Source organism: Symphalangus syndactylus, chromosome 17 (assembly GCF_028878055.3).
Source record: "Symphalangus syndactylus isolate Jambi chromosome 17, NHGRI_mSymSyn1-v2.1_pri, whole genome shotgun sequence".
Lineage (NCBI taxonomy): Eukaryota > Metazoa > Chordata > Mammalia > Primates > Hylobatidae > Symphalangus > Symphalangus syndactylus.
The window spans coordinates 93,943,012-93,968,210 of record NC_072439.2 but is presented as its reverse complement, the minus strand read 5'-3'; the positions used below and the strand labels follow the sequence as shown (position 1 = coordinate 93,968,210).

The following is a 25,199-nucleotide window of genomic DNA, read 5'->3' as shown; positions in this document are numbered from 1 at the left end:
GACTCCTTTCTATTGCCCTTTTTTTTCACAGTAATATTTTAAGTCCAAGTTTCTTTGGACTTTCAATACCTCATTGTATTTTCCTTATGGAGAGTGACCTCTCTACTCTTCTTTGTCCCATGCATTTGCTATGCTTGCACATTAACTGATTTCTGGACAATCTTTCGGGAATTTTCTTTTCCTTTGAGACAGAATCTCACTCTGTCATCCAGGCTGGAGTGCAGTGAGGCTGGAGTGCAGTGGGGTGATCTCGGCTCCTGGGTTCAAGCAATTCTCATGCCTCAGCCTCCCAAGTAGCTGGGGTAACAGGTATGTGCCACCATACCCAACTAATTTTTGTGTTTTAGGAGAGATGGGGTTTCACCATGTTGTCTGGAGTGGTCTCAAACTCCTCGTTGCAAGTGATCAGCCCCACCTTGGCCTCCCAAAGTGCTGAGATTACAGACGTGAGCCACTGCGCCAGGTCAGCCTTCAGGGATTCTTAACCGTTTTGTGCCATGGATCACCTTGGCAGTCTTGTGAAGTCTAGGGATTCCATTTTTAGAATAATACTTTTTAATTTATAAAATAAAAAATACATAACATTACAAAGAAAATGAATTATTATGAAATATAATTATCTACAACTCTTCACTCTTACTTCTCATGACTGCCCCCAAGAAAGACCTGACTTGACCAAAATTGGCACCTACCATGCTGCCCCCAGGCCTTGGCCCCAGGCATTTGGAAGGTAATAGATTGGTTGTCCAGGATTATAATGTTGGGCTGTCTCTGTTTAAGCTAAAAATTAAGGTAAACTATTAGGTCCCATCTGGGCAGTCCCATTGTTAAGTTTTATATAACCTTTCATAATCAGCCTCAATGACAGATATGTCCAGCAAATATCCAAATTGGTTTTAAAGTCAGTTGCACCATCATTTACTGATATTTAAAGTAGATCATTATAATTTAATAAGTACCACTGGTGGCTAGCTCTGGGAGGAGGGCTGCCATGTAACAGAGTAGGTAAGATTTTCCAACCCAGGACAGCTGGTAGGTGCTATTAGCAGTGATACCAGTGTCTTCCTGAGCATGCCCTAGGGGTGGCAGAAGGGATTGCCTGTGCTCCCCTATGTTTTGCCAGAGTTTCTATTGGCTTCTGTGGGAGATGAGCACAATCCATAGAGAAAATAGGCCCCAGTGGGACAGGTGGAGCAATGAGCACAGGAAGAAAAATAAAATGCATAAATACCTGAGGCAGCTTTGTAATTTCGGTACTGAAATGAAGTCCTTCTAATGAGGAAATATCCAATAGAATCAATGTATCTGCGGAAAGACTATCTTAGGCTGGGATTGGGAAGACTTGAGTTCAATGACTGGCTCAGTGTTTTGTGCCTTACTCATTGCACAGAGAGCACTATCTACAACTTCATGTGACATTCCAGTCCTTCTCCTCATCGTCTGGAGTCACTCCTCCTGCCTTCAAACTGAGTCATCAGGGAATATTTAATTAACAAGAATTTATGGAACTTTTTAATGTATCAGCACTGTTAAGACATTCTTTTGGGAACAACACTATATCCTCCATAATGCCTAGAACAAAATTAAGCATAAAATGTGTATTTGAGGAGTTTCTGTAGACTTATTGTATGTTGCCATATAAGTAATTATGGTGTACTATGCCATAGAAGTCTTTCAGCCTTTTATTCAGAAGAGGCTTACATTTTCTCATTTTTAAAATACAATATACATTGGGAGAGGAAACAATCTGAGGAATATTTCAGACATATGAAAGAATAAGTCATGTCCTCAAACACTATAGAAGCACATATTTACATACAACCAATTTGTATGGTAATCACAGGCCAATCTCATCCAGAATTTCTCAGCAATACAAATCAAGTTTGAATTTGCAGAGCATAGTCAAAAGTGATATAATTTCAGCTACAAATTTCTCCAAATTGGTGGTAGCAGGCCTTCCCTCAATCTGCAACAATCTTCTCCAATTTCTTCTGCCTATCAAAATCCTGCAAACCCCAAGTAAAACTACATCTTTTGTGAAGCATTGTTTTGAATCCTCACTGATAATGATTGGATATTTGTCCCCTTCAAATCACGTGTTGAAATTTGATCCGCACTGTTGGAGGTGTGGCCTGGTGGGAGGTGTTTGAGTCATGGAAGCACATCCTTTATGAATTGCCTTGTGCCGTTCTTGAGGAATTGAATGAGTTCTCACTCTTAGTTCCAATGAGATCTCTGTGTTAAAAAGAACCTGATGTGTTCTCTTTGTTCTCTTGCTCCCTCTCTCACCATGTGATATGCAGACTCCACCTCCCACGTCTCCTTCCACCATGACCAGAAGTTTCCTGAGGCCTCACCAGAAGCAGAGGCTGGTGCCATGCTTCTTGTAAAGCCTGTAGAACTATCGGTAAAATAAACCTCTTTTTTTTTTTCTTTGAGACAGAGACTTGCTTGTCACCCAGGCTGGAGTGCAGTGGCACGATCTCAGCTCACTGCAACCTCCACCTCCTGGGTTCAAGTGATTCTGCCTCAGCCTCCTGAGTAACTGGAATTACAGGCATGCACCACACCTGGCTAAATTTTGTATTTTTAGTAGAGATGGAGCTTCACCATGTTGGCCAGGCTGGTCTTGAACTGCTGACCTCAAGTGGTCTGTCTACCTCGGCCTCCCGAAATGCTGGGATATTACAGGCATGTGCCACTGTGACTGGCCAAAATAAACCTATTTTTAAAATAAATTACTCAGCATCAGATTTTCCTTTATAGCAATAGCAACACAAAATGGACTAAGACACTCACCAAATAGAAATATTTCTTTCTTCTTTTGTTCTCCGACCCTCCTGTTCTTCTATTGTTGTCTTTAATCGTCTTCATTTTTCACTTACCTATATATCTCTAGTTAATTGTAAACTCTATGAGATCAAGGGACAGATAACATTTTTCTCTTCTTCTTGCTAAATCATTCAGTGATTTGCAGATAGCAGAGCTCAACAAATGATGATTGATTGACTGATTAAATGAATGAACAAATAAAGATATGAGTTAATGAAGCTGAGAGAACATTAGTTTTTTATGTTGGGATGACTACTGATTGCTGTATGCCATGCACTGTGTTCAGTCTTGGGTATACAATGGTGAACTTGTGCTTGACACCACAGCACTAATGGTCTAATATTTTAATAATGGTTACAAATGCCTTCTTAGTGTTATATTCAGAAATATAGACATTCTACCATTTTTGAGAATGTATGGAAAAATCTGTGGCTCTTAAAAACGGAACACACATTGGAGTACAGAAGTGAGCTTTCGAGAAATATAGGGAGCATAAAGAAACCTATGGGTTCAGCTTATCAGTGCCTAAAAATATTAAAGATGTTAACCATATCAAAACAGCACTGCTAACTTTGGGGATGTTAGAGATTCTATTTCAGCCTAAAAACAAGATTCCTTTTTGAACTTATCCAAACCATTTCTTGCTTGAAATCCTCAGTTTTATAATCAATTGCTCATTCCCCTGACAAATGAGTATTCTGGGGATTAATTATTTTAAAGCACTTCGCAAATGAAAGGCCTATATAAATTCTAAGTGGTATTGTTATGTTGTGGGTGATGTGCCAGGGAAATATTGACAAAAGCCCTTATTTGCTAAAGCCTGCATTGATGTATTAAACTCCTGCTATAGAACAGTGCCTCTGGGAGTCTTATATATTCTTTTCTTTAGATATGTGAATTGGCAATTAAAAATAATTATATTGCATACTCTGTCATGCCAATCAAGAAATCTGCATTGAACAACACAGGATGTGGTCTTTGAGTTCCAATTACCAAACAGTATACCTTTCTCTTCCCTTTTCAAAGTATTGCGACTGAACCAGTCTAGCAATCCAGAAGACGTTTTTAATTTTTAAAATTTTTGCTTCATAGCATATTTGCAGAAAAGTGAATGAATCAGTCTTGTTTGTGGGCTATGACTCAAATCGTGGGAAATTCTAGCCAAATAGGTTTTTCTCTTATTGTTATTTTTTTAAGCAGACATACCTATATATTGACCCTAGTACTTTTATTGTTCTTGACAGCATGTGCTGGTAGAAGGGATAGTAAAGGGTGAGCAATAACCATGTTGTGCCAAAAAGAAGTCTAGATAATGAAACTTGAACAAAGCAATTTGGAAGAATTTCGGTTCTCATTTGGGGGCACTTTGCTGACTACCTGGATTTTATTCCTTTTGTAAACTTGCATGTAAGCCTGTCTTCCCTGGGTTTGGGCTAAAATGTGTTCAGGAATAATGTTATCAGTGCAAATGATAGAAGAGAGTTAGGCTGTATAAACTAAGTACTCCACATGTTTTTTTCTGAAATCTAAAGTTTGGACCTTAAAAGTATTTTATTTTTAAATTTGACTTTATCAAATTTGCAGGACATTTCTTAAGGGATTATAAAAGTTTCATACAGAATTATAGATTACTTATGTGCATTAAACTCGAAAAGAGCAATATTTCATTTCCTATGAAGACCTAATAATGTTCTTTACAAAGAAATAAAGAATCTGTACAACTAAAGATGATAAATATTAATATCATGTTTGGGGATGTTGTATTTTCCTATTAAATTAGGACAATTTTTGAAGATTTGGCTTAAAAATAAAATGAGGCTGGGCACAGTGTCTCACACATGTAATCCCACCCCTTTTAGAGGCCGAGGCAGGGCTATCACTTGAGCTCAGGAGTTTGAGACCAGCCTGGGTAACATGGCAAAACCTTGGCTCTACAAAAAATATGAAAATAAGCTGGGCGTGATGGTGTGCACCTGTGGTCCCAGCTACTGGGAGGGCTGAGGTGGGAGGACCACTTGAGCCTGGGAGGTCAAGGCTGCAGTGAGCCATGATTGTGCCACTGCACTCCAGCCTGGGTGACAGAGTGAGACCCTGTCTCAAAAAAATAAAATAAAATGAAAACATTGTAGGCCAGGCATGGTGGCTCACGCCTCTAATCCCATCACTTTGGGAGGCCGAGTCAGGTAGATTGGTTGAGGTCAGGAATTTAAGACCAGCCTGGGCAACATGGTGAAACCCTGTCTCTACAAAAAAAAAAAAAAAAAAAAAAAAAAAACACAATGAAAAAAGAAAAACAAAGTTAGTCAGCATGGTGGTGTGTGCCTGTGGTTCCAGCTACTTGGGAGGCTGAGGTGGGAGGATTGCTTGAGCCTGGTAGATGGAGGTTGCAGTGAGCTGTGATAGTGCCACTGCACTCACCCTGGGCAACAGAGCAAGACCCTGTCTCAAAAAAAAAATCAAATTTTTAAATAAATTAATTAAATTAAATATTTCTATTGCAGTTTTTAAATCAGAGTTGTATTGGAATAGCTGTGAAAAATGGGAGTGTTTGTGATAAAAATAGTCTATACCAATTTGGTTTTGACAAATATTTCAGGGAAGAGATTTGATTTTATATGAGATTCACTATTCTTTAAAGAGAAAATCTAGATTTACCTTTAAGACAGTCTATCAAAACAATCAATCTAGGTTGATATACTTTAATATTGCTTCCTGTTGAAACATTTCATTAGGATTCCTGCTGTGATTATATTTAGCTCTTATTCCTTGGATAGAAAATTAAGAGAGAAATGTAGACATTAATTTGATATATCCACACTTGGATATTCTGTCTTCGAATTCTTCTTAAATATAACACATTATTTTGAGGTTTTATATATGTTGAACAGTTATCCAGGAGACATGGCATCTGAAGTCCATACTGCCATGGGCAGTGACTCTAGGTAGGTGAGGCATAAGGAGATTCCTGGTATATAATTGGTGCCAGTGTTTATATTCAAAGGTCATGATGACCTAGTGGTATAAATATTTCCAAAATTAACATGCTGTTTTGTAGTGGATAGATAAGTGAACTGGGAGTGAGGAAATCCAATTACTAGTTCTAATCCTGCCACTGTCCCACACCAAAAAGTACAGTGCATTGCCAGAAGGCTCTAGACAGTTCTCTTAGATAGGTCTGCTTTTGTAAGCCAGAGAGAGTAGGAGGTGGGGAGGTGACTGAATGCTAGCAAGAGAATGAGGCAAGATTCATACTGTTTCTTCTCCATCACTCTGAGCCTTAAGCCTCATCATTTTTTGTCACTAGAAACAATATGTTTACATCTGTATAGAACTCCTGTCTTCGATTGGTAGGATAATTAACCTGCTAGAGTCCACTGGTGTTATTCTAAGTTAGGGTCTTATGGCCAAAATTCTGAGAGTTTGTGTCTCAAGAAACGAAACCTCTTGATGACTTCCTAGTTTTATATGCTCAAGGGAGCCCTTTTAGTGTTAAACAATATGTCTTTATAGAGAGATATTATATTTTTCTGAAAGTAGTTACCTAATCTAATTAAAGTTTATTTACCCCTATCAATTTAGAAGATTGCTGTTGCTTATCTTTTGTTTTATGTTATAGTTGCAAAACTTTTCCCTATCAGCCAAAATATGTTGGAAGGTCAGGAAGAAAGCAAAAATGCATGTTAAACATTAAAAAGACAATTTGTGATGCCTTTCTGTACGATCTCATGCACTTTACTTGTAAGTGTCGAAATTATTCTGCTTTTATATGATCTGATACCTGTGCTTCTCCCAACCTAGGCTGTTTTGTTTCTTTGCCTAAGGAGACAGGAAGCTATGCTTAAAAAGGAGAAAAAGAAAAGAGTGACAGCGATGACATGAAACAGTGCTATGACTGGAATATTTGTGACCCCTACATTCATATGTTGAAATCCTAACTCCTAAGGTGGTAGTTTTAGAAAATGGGGCCTTTGGGAGGAGATTAAGTCATAAGGGCTCTCAAAAATGTCATTAAGTGTCCTTATAAAAGAGACCCTGGAGAGCTAATTAGCCCCTTCCTCCAAGTAAGGACTCTGAGAATTAGGCTGTTTCACATTGCTGATAAAGACATACCCAAGACTGGGAAGAAAAACGGTTTTAATGAACTCACAGTTCCACGTGGCTGGGGAGGCCTCATGATCATGGTGGAACGCAGAGAGGAACAAGTCCCATCTTACAGGGATGGAAGCAGGCAAAGACAGAATGAGAGAGAAGTGAAAGCGGAAACCCCTTATAAAACCATCAGATGTCATGAGATTTATTTACTATGATGAGAACAGTATGGGGGAAACCATCCCCATGATTCAATTATCTACCACCAGGTCCCTCCCACAACCTGTATGAATTACGGGAGTACAATTCAAGATGAGATTTGGGTAGGGACACAGACAGACAGCCTCGTCTGTTGACCAGAAGAGCAAGTACTTACAAGACACTAAATCTGCCATCACCTGGATATTGATTGGACTTCCCAGCCTCTGGAACTGTAAGAAATAAATTTATATTGTTTATAAGCCATTGGCTACAGCTACCCAAACAGATGAAGATAAGCAAGAACTAGGAGAAACAACCCTGAATCAAAAGAAAAGGCAGGCAAATGTTGAATATGTATTAGAAAACGTTCCACACAAAAAGAAGGACTGTTTGAAAGGTACAGAATCTCTAAATCTTTAATTAATTATAAATGGCAGTCAGTGCTACATTCCTGAGAAGCCCAGTATACTGAGGCTTTATTCACCTGCATTATTCTCTTAAGAACCTCACAAAATTTGGCCCTTCTTTTTGATATAAAGGATCTCAAACTGATAGCAAATCAAAACACTAGAATAATCCCTAAATCAAATTAGCCTTGAGGACATGAGGATGTGGTGATGGAAAGGTATGTTAAGTTTTATTTTAGAAAACCCTTGAGAATGAGGTTCAAATTTAGCACTGGAAAGATGATCGGAAATCTGCAGATACATACACTTCATTTTCTCTTCTGTTAACAAATTGTAACAGGTAAATTTTCCTATGATTTTCTTTTATTTCCCAAGAGAAAGTATTTTTCTTCCTCTAAATTCCACCTTTTTTTTTTCAGTAAACATCACTAAGGCACAGAATTAGATTAACCAGAGAAAACTTGGATTGAGTTAAATGAAATCTCTCTCTTTCCTTCTTTAATGTCTCTTTCTCAGCATTCTATGAAAGAAATTTAAATGAAATTCTGAGAGATCATATGATCAAAATTACCTCTCAAGAAGTCAGTTGTTGGCTCATGCCTATAATCCCAGCACTTTGGTAGGATGAAGTGGGAGGATTGCTTGAGGCCAGGAGTTCAAGGTCAGCCTGAGCAACTTAGCAAGACCCCCATCTTAAAAAAAATAAAAAAAACCTAGCTGGACATAGTGGTACATGCCTGTAGTCCCAGCTACTCAGGAGGCTGAAGTGGGAGGATCGTTTGAGCTCAGGAGGCCAAGATTGTAGTGAGCCATGATCATACCACTGCACTTCAGCCTGGGTGATCAAGCGAGACTTTGTCTCAAAAAAATGAAAATCAATAAGAAGTCCGTTGTTCAACTGGTATGTTTGTGTTGAAGTGTGTTGTTTGTTGTTTCAGATATGTATGTTTTAGATAGAAAGTGAGCCAGTCAGAGAGAGAGACTGACTTTACAAACCAGAAAATTGTATAGACCGCTAAAATATTTTCTGCCATGTTTTTTTCAATATCTTAGACTTAAAGCAATTGTATGCATATTTGAATAAATGAATGATTTTTCCTTTAATATCCTCTCATTATTTTATTATTTTATAAGTAAGACAATGTAGAAAGAGAATAGACTCAGATGTTTCCATTTTCCTTTAAGATGAGAAATTAGCACTGATTAAAGGCATTTTAAAGCAATCAAGGTCACTGTCCTAAAATAAATTATCATGAATTCTCTTTATAAAACTTAGAAAAGAAGGATGCTGACTCATTGCAACATATTGTTTTGTGTTTGTGACTGTATAATATTCTGCAAACACTAAAAAAAAAATTGTTTGGTATTCCTGACACGATGACTAATAAAGTGCCACAAACACAAAGCATTTGAAAAGAAACCGCGTGATTTGTTAATAACTACTTGGTCCATATGTGAACAAAGTAACTTGCCCTTAAAAAGTCGCTTATAACACGCCGAACAAACTTCTGATTCTGAGCAATAATAGTGAGTAGTTTTAAATTTACTATGAGTGTAATCAAAATTTGGTGTGAATGTTAGCTATTTTCATATTTTGGTTGAGTGTCAGCACATGTTTTGAGCTTTGATTGTGGAATTATTATGATTTGCCTTCCTATTTCTACTTAAATGGCATTTCAAATTGGGTTAGATGCATGATCCCATTGCCAATTTGATACACGTATTGTTGAATACAGCACACTTTGCTTTTATGAGGACTTTGGGAAAATAGTTCTTTTTTCCTTTTAATTAAGATTCACAGTCTTTTGCTCCACAAGTTTAGTGTCAAAGATTACATAACTTTAGTATTTCCCTTAAAACATGGAAAGAATGTATTTCTATGACTAATTTGTTTCCATATATTTATTTCCCCTACTTATTTCTGTAGGTTTCTCACATTTATTCTATTAATATACACCTTTTGCTCTGTATTAGTAAGCCAGTACTTCCCAGAGTATTCATTTGAGGAATACTTTTGGGTGATATTCTGGAACAAACCTCTGGCCATGGTGATTTTTTTTTTCTTTTTTTAAGACAGGGTTTTGTTCTTTTGCCCTGGCAGGAATGCAGTGGTGCAATCTTGGCTCACTGCAACCTCGACCTCCCAGGCCCAAGCAATTCTTCCACCTCAGCTTCCTGAGTAGCTGGAACCGCAGGTGTGTGCCACCACACCCAGCTAATTTTGTTTATTTTTTATGGAGATGAGATCTCACTATGTTGCCCAGGTTGGTCTCAAACTCCTGGGTTCAAGTGATCCTTCTGCCTCGCCCTCCCAAAGTGCTGGGATTACAGGTATGAGCCACCATGCCTGGCCTGTAGTGATAATTTTTTAAGAAGTAACATCCATAAGATTCTCAAACTGTTATGTCCATAGAATAATTAATAAATTGTTTTATAAAAATATATACACATATATCAGATATTCTTCATATCCAAGAAGCTCTCCTACTCAATGGTAGTAAATCACCAGATGATAATAAGAAAAGCAATTTATTTATGCACAAATACACGTACAGTCCGTGAACTGGAGACATGATAATTTAATGTTATTTAATAAACAAAGGATAGTGACATTGTATATGTAGATAGATAAATACACACACATATGCATAGAGGTGAAAAATACACACTTATATGTATAGATGTTTTTTGATGTATGTGTGTACATACATGTATGTTATATACATATTTTTTATATGTGTTCTTTTTTTTGAAGTAAATAACTTTATAGCTTGCCAGACCAGAATTGATTCTAAGATTCCTATATTGTTATTAACAAGGATACAACCTGCATGTAACTAGTGGGGTATTTTTGTGTTTTAACAAGGAGTCACTTTAATGCAATATAATTTAAGAAACTGTCTTTTCTGTGTAGCAAGTGGAATTTCCCAGCTAGTTACATGAAGAAATAAGTATCATGATGTGTTGGAGACTTGAGAGGTCAAGTCCTGGCCCTGCTACTCACAAGCAGCACAACTTGGGCAAATGAATACTCTGTGAGTGTCAGGTAGCATGCTAGGTGTTTCACATGCATGACTAATAAATGGCACACCACGGGGTTGGGCTTAGCTGTCTTCAATAGGCTTGCCCTTAACCATTGTAACTCAGAATTGTACTCTATAGACAGATTGTAACTCCTACAACTTCCCCTTCTTTCACTACTTTATGAAAAGCTCCTACGCCTTTATCTGAAGCTGTGATTTACGTATTACTTTAACATAGGGATACGATCAGTAGGCAGTGTAGTGCAGCCAAATTTTAAAAATTATTATTTTCAATTGAGAAATGATAATTGCACACACTTATGAGGTACAGAGTGATGTTTTGATATATATGTACAAAGTGGAATGAATAAGTCAAGCTAATTAACATATTTATCATCTCACATAATTTTCTGTGGTAAGAAATTTGAAATTTACTATCTTAGTAATTTTGCATTACACAATTTATTATTATTGATTATAATCACCCTGCTGTGCAATTAATCTCAAAACTTACTCTTCTCGTCTGACTAAAACTTTGTACCCTTTGACCAACAACTTTGCCTTTCCATCGCCGGCCAAGAGGAGATATTAGTTGGGTCTAACTCCAAGCTCCCATGCAAAGCAATCATCTTGCAAATGTCACTTGATCTCTTTGAGCTTCAGTTTTCTCATCCATAAGAGAAAGATGATAAAACCTTTTCTGAAGGGTTACTGGAAGGTTGAATGAGGCACTGTCAGCTGTGTTATAAAATAAATTATTATAACTGGGCTTCATATCTCCTTGTAATCCCTATTTTGTAAATGCTACTTATTCCCCTGATAAAGAGAGAACTGGCATTTATTGGACATCTAATATGTACCAAGTGCTTTATTTACACTAATTAGTATTAACTACAAACTTAGAAATTTGATGTTGTTCCTCTAATTTTATAGTGAATAAACAAAAGTTAAAAGTGGTTAACTCTCCCACATAATGAAAATAAGAAGAGATGCAGTCAATAATCCCACTCTGGATTGTTTGCTCTTCTCTTCTGCAGGTGGAGCCAGGTCTGTGCAGTACCCAGCAAGATTCCAGTCTCTTCCTCACACGTGTTGACTTACGATGGTCATTTTATTTTCCCATTTGAATCCTCTACTTATTTTTTTCTTCATATCTTCCAGTGACTGTTCCTTCTCGTTTTATTCTTACCTTCGTTTTGGCACGAAAGCTGAGATGCTGTCCTTTTGCTCCAAATCACCAGTCACGTTATCTGTTTTGTTGTCATTGGAGCACTTGTCACTGTCTGAAATTATTGATGTGTTTAGCTAGGCACTGATGGACTCATTCAAAGGAATGTAAGTTCCATGAGACCAGGGACCTCGTCTATCTTGTTTGGCCCTGCATCCCAGCACTTAGAATGGAGCCTGGCATTGTAAATACATAATCAATAACTGTTGAATAAATGAATGAAAGATGCTCAGCTATTTCCCCAAATCTATTTCCTATCGTCCGAGGCTGATCAAATCATTTTAAATATAACCTTCAGGTTCCTGCATGATTATCAGTGTTCTCCTTGAATGTCACCTAATTTCCTAGGAAGATTTCTTGGTGATAATAGACTTGAGTATCAGTGAGTGGTTTCCTCTTGTAGCGGGATGTCAAGGGCACTCGGACATGAGGCCTTTTTTGGTATCATGAATGGTAGTTCTATGATAAAAGTTAAGCAAAAAAGGCATGGTACACATGAGAGCTTAGGAAATGTTGAAGACATTTAAAATGGAAATATAGTGTTTATATCTTGAGTGCACAGTTTGCAGCCAATCTTTAAAGTGTCATTTCAAATAGAAAAATGGATTTATAACCAGGGCCCATGTTCCTTGGTAACCAGCACAAAACTAGTTTTGGGATAGACTAAAATTTTGTCTACTTTGATATTGAAAAGCCATTAAATAAGAATTAATTTGAGCTCCATTGCTTGAGTACATTTATCATTGCCAAAATCCTAATTATGAACACTTTATAGTTGATGATTCAAGAAAATAGGATGGCCATGGATGAACTTTCAGGCTGTTAATTGGAAACATGGAATCATCAATTAAGATATAAGTATCATTTGTATTTTAAATATAAATTTCATCTGGATATCAGCTATAACAAAAGAGCATACCAGAATTTAGTAAAAATTTAAAAAATCACAGGTATAAATCTAATTTTGAAGGAAGATTCATGAATCCTTTGGGAGAATAGATGCTATGTTTTGTCTTTCTCTTAAATGATACCTAGATGGTTTATGTAATTGTGCTTCAGCTTTGATAGTATTTCTTGATGTCTGTGTTAAGTGTATTCTGCATTAATTGCTATAAATTGCTCTGGTTCCTGCTGTGAATTTGTTTTTCTGTTAGGTAATTGTTTGTATTTTGTGAATGATGCATCTTTGTCACACAGAGTAGCATTGCAATTCACAAACTAATTTTTTCCCTGCCCACACATCGCTTGAAAACTTGCCACTTCTACCCAAAGTTATGCCTATAATGAACACCCCAAATCCTGAAGCACTTTTGGAAGATTTTTTTTTATTCTAAAGCCTTTCCTTCAACTTATTTGTAGGGGTGATTGGTGATTAGTGCCTTATTAAACAATAACGGACAATAACTACATTTTCTTGGTAACTGAGTTTATCAAGGAAAGTTACTACACCAGGAAGCCCTTTTTGGCTTAGGCTGGGTTAAAGAAGTATCTTTTGTCTGGGCTTCTGCTCTAAGGTGTTTATATTTGTCATAGCATTTCCCACTTTTTTTTTTTTTGGAAATAAGATAATGTATCCCTTTCCACTAGTAGACAGTGAGCGTCTCAAAAGCAAATGATCCAGATGCCGTGTCAACCTTTGTAAACTCAAATTCTGGCATAGTTCTTGGCACACGATAAGTATTAAATAAATAGTTGTTGAACTTGAAATCTAGTTGAATACTCTTTTCATTTACATTCTCAGAATCATTGAAGGTTTTGCAATCACTTGCCCCTCCACTGAAGGACCCCAGTCTACTTTGGGGTTAGTGGTTTTACTATTTTGACTGGCTTTTTAAATGTAATCTCTTCTCACCTGTGCTAGCTTTCCGAGCTTTTCTCATGGTTGCTGCTTCTAGTCTGCTTTGATGCAACAGACCAGATAGCTAAACACATTAAAACAATAAGCTAAATTTCACAGACTGTTAACCTCTGAACAACTGCCAAATAAAGGTATATGCATATCATTGTGTTAAGTATCATGAAGATACAAAGAAAATACAAGACACAGTTCTTCCCTGATTTACTTGGAGAGACAATATGCAAAAAGGGAATACAACTGGAGAATGAGATAATATATCCAGCAGTGAATTGTTAAGTGCAGATGAGGGTAAAGGAAGTAACACTAAGGGAATTAGTAAACAAAGGAATGTTCATAAATTATTATGTTAGGCTATGTGATTAAATCTAAACCTTGAAAGTTAATCAAAAATTAACAGATAGGGTGATTGACAAAATTTATTTGGAGAAAAAAGGTTAGTATAGTCAAATGCTGTATTTTTCTTGTTTTAGACCTGGTAGTCTTTAATTTATTCTGAGTCATTCAGACAGTTCCATTTATGTTTGATCATTAATTTTCTATTTTGGCATTTTTATAAGTTTGTAAATTGCCTTATTATCTTAGAATTGCATAGGATGTTATCCCTGAAGAAAACATTTTGAAAGGATGACATATTTTACAGCAACACTTCTGTACATTATAAGTGTGCATGCCATGGCTCAGCAGTAGATATATAGTGTCTTAAAGTTTCCCATAAGTGGTCAAAACCTTCTGCTATCATGGAACTGTTGTGTTATTTGATCACTTGTTGATAAAAATGAAGATAATTAAACAAAATTCAATCTGAAGAGTATACTCAGAACAACAATAAACCATTGTCTTAAAAGTTTTGTGAATATTAATTAACACAATAGATAAAAGGATTTCTTTTTCATTCAGTTATCTCTTCATTCAGTAAGAATCAGTTCATTCCATTCTCTCTTTTGTGCCTTTCTTGGAGACGATTTAACGTTTCCTTGTTGAAAACCTCTGTATCTACCATTTGTAAGCATATGTGAAACAAACAAAACTGGTCATGATCCCAGAAATCAATCAATTCAGTCAGATTGCAGATCATTCTAAGCAACTGAAAAAAAGGGTACAGATTTCTGGCTGCTTTAAATTCTCCATAACTCAGTAACACCACAGTACTCAGCACTAGTAACAGTGAATGGAAACAGTGAGTGGGAACACTTCCAAACAGAGTCTACCATGGACGCGTATTTGAGTTGGAGCGTTTTCTGATTTGGTAAGGACCTTTGGGAGGCTTAATAGCTCCATCAGAAAATTAGCCTGTCTCTGATGGGCGCCAACAGCACATGTAATGGAAAACTTAACCAGAAATCCGATGATATACAATTGAGCTCTAGGATTGATCCTTTTACTCCTTAGCTTTTTAAAGTTCATATTGTAGCAAAAGCATGTCTGTTACTTCAAGATTCAGTTATCACCTCCTTACTGGAATTTTCACTTGCATCAGATGAACGAATGACTGGCCTTCTCTGAGCCTGTCATTCTTTGTTTGTATGACTAAGTTTGATATATTTTTGTTTAATTGATTGTGTATCCATCTCTCCTAAACTGCAGTCTCATCAGGGACAGGCGCCAGGTTGTGCTAATTTTTGTATCTCCAGCACATTGTAAATGCTTAAACACTTGCTGTCATAGTTAAGGAGCAGACTGTTAGTTCACTCAATTATCTTTGGTTATTTCCACCAAAAACAAGATAACCTTGAAATAGTCTAGAATACTCTCACAATAGGACGTTATTTCTTTTACTTCATGCAAGAAGTTTTAATTACTAAAGGCAGCCATGAAAATAATTTTAGTTTGACCTAAAAGGTGGTTCACAGCATAAACACCAAAAATGAAAGTATAGTTAGTTTTTTGGACATTTCAGTTTTATTACAGAGGGTAGAAAGTGAAACAAGAGCTTCAGAATTTAAAAGAATTTCAGGTTGTAATAAGAAAATGACAGTAACTGAACTACACTCACATGAGAGATTCTTAGAAACATGCTTATTTACATAGGCCATTTTTGAAAAAAAATACAGGAGCAAACTATATGAATGATATTTAATTTACTCATGTTGCATTCCCTGTAATAAATTGATATTCTTCATAAGTCATTGATCTAGAAAATCAGTTCTTGATGTGAAGGTATTTGCTTGAGATTGTAGTGAAAAGAGCATGAGGTTTAGACTCAAGAGGCTTGAATTTTAGTACTGCCTTGGCCAATTAGGAATAATGTGGTTATGGCCAAGTTCCTTTATTTCTTTGAGGCTTATCTAGCTCATCTGTAAAATGGAGATAATAATTCCACTCTCACACGTATTAATTGCTTATCAATTACTAAGGGTCATGAGGATTAAATTGGCAGAACATGATTTATATTACATTTCATTTCATAGGGCAGCAGTGTACTCAAGACTTGAACACTGCATTTGTCAGCTCATGGTAAATCCCAAGTAGTACTCAGTATACTACAATAGCTTGTTACACGTCTCTGTAATGTGTAGCCGAATAAAGGCTATGTCTGCTGCACTTGTACCTTGGTGAAACCTAACTAAAGTAGCTCCTGGCAGTCCAGTCAGCTTGTTGTAAATCCCGGGAACATTCATAACTTCAGAGTCACCAGCAATCTGATGCGAGCCCAGTGCTTGCTGCCTAACACCAGGGTCAATGAGTTAAAGTCCAGCTTCCGCAGTAGTTTTCTAGGTGCCTCCAGGAACTTATTTCAACACTTCCAGCCTGTTGATTCTATGACTTTATCAAAACCAATATATTACATTAGAGCTTGTCTAGATTTCATTGCTTTCTGAGTTAATTGGGAACTTGAGATTTGGAGTTTTGTTCTTTTTATTCTCTAGCTCTATTGATTTGCCTTGAGAATCATGACAAACATTACTGTCTCCCTGTGGAATGCTAGATAAAAGGCTGTTCTGCGGTGTGACCTGCTTCTCAAAAATCAAATAGATCAATACATTTTGTTCTTCGTATTTTTTAAAAAATCTCCTCTCCCTTTTGTCCCCATGTCCTGCATTTAGCTAGAGTCTCATATCATTGGGAAGCCAAATTGCAAAGGTAATACTATGTTTTTTACATTTGTGTTGGAAACTTCTGGTGTAAAGATTATTTGAAGGACAGAGTAGAATATAGCAGCAATTGGGGCATATTTTAGCAGATATCTCAAAGAATTGTATTAACCAGATTTCCATTTGAGAATATTAATTGAACATCCACAATGGGCAGGGTGCCCTGTGATCATCGGCATGTCACCAAAGGTAAAATGCAAATATTCCATGATCCTCCTCCTCAAGAACTTTCCAGTGTAGAAAGAACGTTGAGGTTTGGAGTAATGATTTTCTAGGTTCTAACTAGTAGAAAATAGGGACAAGAGTGCAAATGGGGATCAAAGTACAGTTTTATTGTTAGTGGCAAGTGTCTAGTAGCTGGAAAAGCTGCAATGCGGAATTCAGTGTTGCTCTAAGACAGAAGTGTAGGATCATTTCTGAGTATCTGAATTAGACCTCAGAGCCTACCTGTGGAGAAGCCGTGTCTGTAAGTGATCGCAAATGCTCTTATGCATTCAGCTTTGTGGAGTTTCTCTGGTAGAGCAGGAAAGAAGGAGAATTTCAGGCTTTTATGTGTGCACTGAGATGAGAGAACCTGGGCTCTGTTTTAGAAGTGCCGACCACGTGGAAATAGAGGAATTCTTTGTCACTATTCAGGCAGTGATATAAAATAGTGCTTCCCCGACTGACCACTCTCCCACCACCTTTTAAACCTAAATAGCCCTATTCATTTTTTACATGGCCCAGTGCATCAAGTTTTGACTAATGAGATTACCTACATCTCATATGGAATAAAGATGTAGGGGGAGCGACTGAAAATCGGTTTCTCTATTGTGGCAAATAAAGGGGTGAAAATTTACCCTTCTAAGAGCAAATGATATTCTCTCCCAACCAGGAGTGATAACATGTGTGCACAAATAACTATTCTAACTAAAATCTCCTAAAAACTGAAATCCTATAGCTATTTAATTATATGTGTGTGGAAATTATTTTCAATCCTTTTGTGAATAGAGCTGAATATAAATGATCAAATAAATGCTTGTGCTCAACCTCATCCTTTAACGACGAGTTTAGTTGCCTCTCTGATGTCAAAAAATTATTAAAGATAATAATGTGATAATAATGTTTTTGTTTGGAAAGAAAACAAGGTGAATCACAATGTCCTACCTAGAGTGAATCACAACTGAAAAAGAACTTTTCATACTTTTATTACTATTATAAATAATATAAATAGTAAGAGTTCTTATAGACTGTGGTTCCATATGTGCTAGCCCCAGACTATGGTGGTTACATTTATCTAATATTTTAGATAACATTCAAAAATATGTTTTATAGCATTCATGTCATGAAAATTTTTCTCATACCTGTTGTACCTTTACATTATTTTTCAAAGGCCAGTCCAAGAGCCACCTCATCTGGGAAGTCCCTCGCAGTTTTCCCTCACATACAGCATTTCTTGATTCTAGGAAACACTGTAATACTGCCTGCAAAACATGGTCATCCATTTTTCAACAGTACAAGGCATCCATTTTATCTGTTTATGTGTATATCTCTCACGTCCACTTACCTCATGGGCAGAAATTAAGCTCTACATGTCTCTTCGCTCTCCCTGAGTAATCACATCTGGTGCCTTATTTATAGTATATACTCTCTGCACTCTCTGTGCAATTTCTGTAGACCTGAAACTATTCAAAAGAATGAACTTCTTAATGCGGAAAATAAGAGTAAAATATTAATTCGAGGTCATATTGTTACTAATAGAAAATATGTGTTACAGCTCTCTCTGTCTCTTTCTCTCATATATATATAATATATATATATTAGATAAATATTGGATATACAGAATCTGTAGGCATAAAGGCCTATGGAGCTTTTATATTTTACCCAATTAATTGACCTAGAACGCCTTGGAAGCCACAGTGAAAACAAAGATATAGTCATTTACATACTTACTTTTTGATTTTGGTACATATTACACTTAGCCACTCCTTAAAGAAAATTTTCAAACATCTCATAGTGGGAGTATGGAGGGACGGCACACAGTGGAAGATAATCCAAAACAAAATAGCTCTTTTAGTATAAGTCATTTTTTGACTAGAGTAATAAGCGGACATGTTGTGTATTTAAGAATCTAGTAATTTTGCATTCTCTTCTTTGTCATCCAGATTCATTCATTCATTCAGCCAAGTTCATTTACTCATTCATTCATTTACTCAAAAAATATGTTGTGTTGAGTATCTACTATGTACCAGATGTTCACCTAGATATTGGTGAGAAATCTGAGAACAAATGGAGCTTGCATTCTAGGGAATTAATCAGACAATTGTTCAGAAGCATTTAGAAGATTGAAAATATAACCTACCAATAAAATATACATTTTACTAACTTATGATTAAAAACACCACATATCACTTTTGAATGTTCTTCAAGTGGATGAAGTGACTACCTACAGCAAATGAATAAGTAGTGTGTGCTCTGTATGTCATGGGAATCAGATGAGTGTAGGTTAATTCTTGTTTCTAATTTACACTGTTATTGGAGATTTATGGAAACAGTTTTGCAGGAAATCTCCAAGTAGACATTTTCATACTAGCATCTGCAGTATAATCAGGAAACGATTACAGAAAGTATGAGGATTTGAAACACTGAAGGCTTTCCACTCTAGGATTGCATAAGGGCTATAGGGAACAGCTTTGGAAGGGCTGAGACACATATTTGTTATGTTTTAGGTAAGCCCTGGATGCACTGTACTCTGAGGATTACCCCTAATCCCTTCACCTCAGTCCTGAGATCTCTGAAAACTGTTTGCCCGTGTGTTGCTAAGTGCCCAGGCTGAGGTCACAGTGCGACCTTCGGCAGCATGGAGACATCTGTGAAGTCATTACAGAGATTATGTGTTTAATATAGAGTCTCTCAGAGGTGTATGTCAATGTCAACTTAATGCCAGGCCACAGTATCTCCACACATGAATAGTGTCCCCCAAATTCATTTCTACTTTGAATCTCAGAATGTGACCTTATTTGGAAATAGGCTTTCTACATATATAATTAATTAAGGACCTTGAGATGATGTCATACTTGATTCAGAGTGGGCCCTCCATCCAATGACTAGTGTCCTTATAAGAGAAGGAGAGATGCAGAGATACACAGGTAGAAGGCCATGTGAAGACAGAGGCAGAGGGTGAAGTGATGTGGCTACAAACCAAAAAACACCAAAGATTTTCATTAACTCCCCAAAGCTAGGAAAAGGCAAACTAGGATTCTTCCCTAGAGAATTCAGAGGGAAGATAGCCTTGCTGACATTTTGGTTTCAGAATTCTGGCCTTCAGAACTGTGAGATAGTAAGTTTTTGTTGTCTAAGCCACCCAGTTTGTGGTGATTGTAGTGGCAGCCCCAGAAAACAAATATACCCCACACACTGAATGCGAGAGACTGCAGAAAGTGTAAGGAAAACTGCACCACAAATTTCTGAGGCCCCATCATTCAGTGTAGTGAATAAGTGGAAAACAGCATTTCTCTTGTCAAATCCTTTCTGTAATGAAACAGAATTTTCAAAAATAAATAAGACTTCAAAAAAGGCCTAAATTTTACATTTTTAAGACAGACCTTCTGTGGAAATATATCTAAGATATCACATCAAAGCCTCAAACATTTAAACTAAAAATTAGAATATTTTAGCTTACATTGTTGCTTTTTATCCTGTTGTTTCTGGTTTTATTCTGCACCTATCAACAGTCTATTGTCAGATCCTAGCTCTTCAACTAACTGATTAACTTTGGCGAGTTACTCTTTCTGCCTCAGTTTCCTCACTTGTCAAATGAGGATGATAGTTCCTAGATATGGGTTCATTGTGAGAAAAAAATAAAATCATAAATGTAAAGCATTCGGAGCAGTATTTTGCACATAAGAAGTGCCTAAATCATGTCAGATACTATAAAAATTTCTGCTCAGCGACTTGAGATTTGCTTTGAAGAGGCACTAGTAATACAACTATTGATTTTACAATAGCAAAAGACTTACGTGACAAGAAATGAAATTCTGAAAAATATTTTGTAATCACAGATAATTATAATATATATGGAGAGAAAGTAAAATATTGAGTTATCTTCTAATTTTGTAACTAGTAAGTAAAGAGACCAAATACCATGTTTCATATTTTAAACTCTGAATTCTTGTTACATTTCTTATTTAATGCTAAGCTATGACAAGGAAATAAATGTGTTATCTGCTCCATTAACTAACATTTGTTTGGAAAAAAACCTCATTACATTTGCAAAGTAGGATTTACAAAACAAGCTGCCAAAACAGCTGTGCAGTTCTAAAAATAATAATAATGAATCTATGTATAACCCCATCACACTCTCTTTAAAAAAACACATTTAGGCTTCTTTGATCTTTGAAACTGTCTTTTATTTTCATCCAGTTGACATGTTATAAAAAATATTTTTTGATTGCATGTTAAGATAGCATTTTTTCAAAACTATCTCTTATGTAAATGTAAATTTTAAAAATATTTCATCAGCCCTGCAGTCAAATGCAAGGCTAAATTGTTTGCATAATTTAATATGTATTAGCTGCCCACCACACACATATTCTTTTAGAGCTTGAAATCAAATTCAAATCTGGAAGGGACCCTGGAGACTCTCTAGTCCATTTCCTTAATTTAATCGACATGGAAACTCAAGCCCAGAAAATGTAAGTTACTTACCCCATGCCACACAGCAGGATAGTTAGTGACACACCTGTTGTGCTGCCCTCCTTCCTTTTTAACTTTTGTTTTATTGTTTATGATACAGCTGAGTCCTCACAAATCGATCTAGCGGAAATCTCCTTCAGGATTTCTGTTGTAGACGCTGGCTTTGCTGCTCATTCACTATGTCATGTGCCTAGTGGATAGGACTGTAGGCTCTGAAGCTCAACTGACAGGTGTAATTGCTGACCATATCACTTGCTGGCTGTGAACTTTAGTATCTCTATGCCTCTGTTTCTTCATCTATAAAATGGGGAATATAATAGTGACTACTTCATAGGGTTGTTATGAGAATTAAATGAAATAAATATATGAAGTGCTTAGAAAAATGTCTGGCAATTCATTCAATTCAAGCAAGCTATTGATCATCTTAAATGGTCTCTCTTAGAGTCATTTTCTTTACCTATGAAATGAGAGACATATTTATCTCACAGAGTGGCTGTCTAGGTTAAATAAAGTTCTCTGTGGGAATGTACATGATACATATATGTATATAGATATATGTGAACTCATACATTAACCAAGTATGACTTATAAGGTAAAATCAGTATACAAATTGATCATTTTCTTTAACTGTCCTTCAAAATTTTATACACAAGGAAAGTTTTCCCATGACCGTGGATGAAACTCATCATTTTTCTTCAAGTTGTAAAACGTTTATTCACTTAATAAGTAAATTTCCCAGCTCAATATAATGTAAACACTTCCTTCATTATTCAAAGGTTATTCATTCCACACTCTCATCCACAATCAGACCCTAACTGTGACATTCTTGCAGGAAGGCCACCAAAAATTTTCGTCACCTCCACTGCCCAAACCAACCACCATGACTGATATCTTCAGGACTAGTTAGAATATGGAGAGGGAGAAGCAGGAAGGGAACCAGAGAATTGTTACTTGATTGGTACTTCAATAAGAATCTGGGGGTAGCTCTTACCTACTGTAGTTGTTAAGGGTTTTTTAGAGACTTACCTTTGTGGGTTCTCCAACTGAAACTCTGTCTGGTCAGTGATGACTTCTCACCTTCAAACCACTTTTCCATCAGCTCTTGGTTTTCCACTTTCTACTGTATGTAGGCTTTTCCTATTAAAGCCTTGTTTCCTCTTACCCTGTTCTCTTGGATTGGAGTTTTAAAAGACCCTAGGCTGGTTCTTTTTTACCATGTGGCCCACATCTGTTCTAGAAGTATTATACACTCATTCTCCTCTGTCTTGGCCAGCTTTGGGAATGCCATTCAGTCAAAATATAGGATGAGCTCCTCGCCCTTGCTTTCTACGTTCCTAGGTGGGACTATATTTTGACGTTGGTGTACTGTGCTTCTCAGTACAGTGGGAAGAAGATCAAAAACCCTCTATGGTCCTCTTGAAGCCCTTTCTCTAGGTTTTAGATGAAGAAATTACCAAGCCCTACTCTTAAACTTTCTATGTCTCCCTTGTAGAATTTAGAGCAGTGTAACCAGTTTCTGTGTTACCTATTTTCAGATTTCTATATTTTCTGGAATAAAATTTTAGAGTTCATATCTATTATTCCCTGATGCCTTAGTCAAAGTTTGTCATTTAAAAAAATCCTGTTACATACGCAATGCGTATTCATCAATATATGTTAACGTAGTGATGATTTTCAGTTTTTAATATAGGTAAGCTGGCTGACTGGTAACAGCATCAAGCCTTTAAAGGAGAAATGTGGCTGGGCACGGTGTCTCACACCTGTAATCCCAGCACTTTGGGAGGCTGAGGCAGGTGAATCACAAGGTCAGGAGTTCAAGACTATCCTGACCAACATGGTGAAACCCCATCTCTCCTAAAAATACAAAAATTAGCTGGGCATGGTAGCAGGTGCCTATATTCCCAGCTACTTGGGAGGCTGAGGCAGAAGAATCGCTTGAACCGGGGAGGCGGAGGTTGCAGTGGGCTGAGATCGCGCCATTGCACTCCAGCCAGGGCGACAGAGTGATACTCTGTCTCAAAAAAAGAAAAGGAGGAAATGTATGTGTACGGGATAGGAGCTGCAGGGACTGTGACAGCCAGATCCTCATACAGATGCTGGGCAGTGGACTTCCCTGCTCTGAATACACACAAGGAGGAAAGAATGTTCACTGTAAAGACCCATGCAAACAGTAGTGAGCACTGCAACACGGTTGTAGGTTCTGCAAGCAATACTCATAGTTACCCAGTTAAAAATCGTAAGAGATTTGCCTCTTTTGGACCAAAAACTTCATGTGAATACCCTATAGAGATTGATCAAACAGCTGCCCCCACTGCAGACCAAGCATCATTCTTTGTTTTCCCTTGAAAACCATCTTTACTGTGTCTCTTGGTTTTGCAATCACAGCACTTATGCATATGGACAGAAATCTTTACAGAATGCTTTCTCATTCAGCCCAATAAAAGTAATAAGTGTTTTATGACTGCTCCTCGAATTTGGCTCTTCTTACCAACTTGTGGCTTCTCTTTTCTGGCCTAGGCATATCTCTAAAATCTGAATAAACTTGAGGTAATATTTTCACTTAGAAACAATCTATTCTTTGATAGGAACAGCAGTGAATCATTTTATCAATGAATGGAGAGTATACGGGCCAAGAGAAAAATTTTTCTCTGCTGCCTTAAGGTTCACTGAAAGTTATTGACGAGAGGCAGATTGAGAGGAAAAAGGCATATAAATTTGTTTGATCATAGTTTTACATGACATGAAGCCTTTCAGAATGAAGGCCCAAAGAAGCAGGGGAATAATTTGTCCCTTTTTATTCTTAGGTTTAACAAAGTATGGACAGTATCCTGTAGAAATATGATTGGACAAAACGAATATGATTTAATGCTAATAGACTGAGTAGGGAAACTCAGTAAGACCTGTCTGTCTAGATTTTTCTTGGCCTTTCTGAGTACGTATTCCTTTCTTCTGAGTGTGGTGAGGACCCTCTCTGGAAAGGGAAACTTATTACCTACGGTTGAACAAGGTAGGCCAGATAATTTTTTCATAGCCAGTTTTTATACAGAAAGGTAGAGGCGGCAAGTTAGAGTAATACGTTAAGGTTTTTGGCTGGCTTCAGGGAAATGGGGTTCTGGTTTCTATCACCCACCTTGGGAAAGAAGGGGTCTAGTTTCTATGGCTAACCTCAGGAAAAAATGGAACTGAGAGGCAGGGGGACAGGAAAAGGACAGAAAAAGATTGGGTTCTGAGGCCTTCAGTTGGGAGTATTGTTTTCTAACTTGCAACAAGAACATTAAGATGAGAGTCATTTTCTCATAAAGCACCTTGGTTATCTGTGAGTTTATAAGAAATCATAAATTTTAAAATAAGCTGTAACCAAAAAATTAGTGAATCTACACTCTAAAATCTTGTCAGAACACATTCAGAACATTGTGATTTGCGCTGGATGATGACTTGAACACACTTGTCCATTTTACTCAGCACTACATTTCTAGAAGTCATCTAGGTTGTTGTGTAGGCCTGGGATTTATCCATTTTACCCATGCATTTCCTCTTGAAGTTGTGCTCTTGTGAGGGAAAAGAAACTTTAGTGCTTACACGTGATCTATATTTTCTGCAGTGACTGTACGACTGGTGAATCAGCTCTCCTGTCAGTGAGCATTTGTTTCCACATGTTTGCTTTTTGAACACTGCATATACAAGCCTCTTTAACTCCAAGGCTTGATGATTCTTAATGAATTGCTGACTGTTAACATTGATAATCTAGAAAAGTAAGTAACGTTATTCCATCCTTTATCAGTAGGTGTTGGTTTT

The 25,199-nt window shown here is 36.9% G+C and overlaps 1 protein-coding gene and 1 long non-coding RNA gene across 4 annotated transcripts in view; both read left to right on the top strand.

The window, feature by feature from the left end:
- FGF12 (fibroblast growth factor 12) overlaps positions 1–25,199 on the top strand; it is a 603,658-nt gene that overhangs the window by 439,576 nt on the left and 138,883 nt on the right. The gene's annotated exons all lie outside the window — the stretch shown is intronic.
- The window catches only part of LOC134733178 (uncharacterized), an 82,849-nt gene continuing 60,565 nt past the window's right edge, over positions 2,916–25,199 (top strand). The window contains exon 1 of the long non-coding RNA XR_010116697.1: positions 2,916–4,834. This is a non-coding gene — a long non-coding RNA (uncharacterized lncRNA). The remainder of the gene's footprint in view (positions 4,835–25,199) is intronic.